Genomic DNA, 230 nt, shown 5'->3' with positions numbered 1-230 from the left:
GGCATGCTCCTGTAGTGGCTGGCGATGCCCAAGGCCTGTCAAATGCACCAGCAACGTTTAAACGTCTTGTGACGCAGTTGTTCAGGCCTCACCGGGCGTATGCTCCGACATACTTCGATGACGTCTACGTCCACAGTCGTGCGGAGCATGGGAGGACAGATAAAGAGAGCCACATCGTTCATTTGAGAGTGGTGCTCAAGTGCATGCGCACGAATAAGCTGTATACTAAC

This window comes from Plasmopara halstedii, assembly GCF_900000015.1.
Source record: "Plasmopara halstedii genome assembly, contig: Scaffold_1878, whole genome shotgun sequence".
NCBI classification, from domain to species: domain Eukaryota; phylum Oomycota; class Peronosporomycetes; order Peronosporales; family Peronosporaceae; genus Plasmopara; species Plasmopara halstedii.
The sequence above is the reverse complement of the archived record's forward strand: the minus strand, read 5'-3'. Positions refer to the sequence as shown.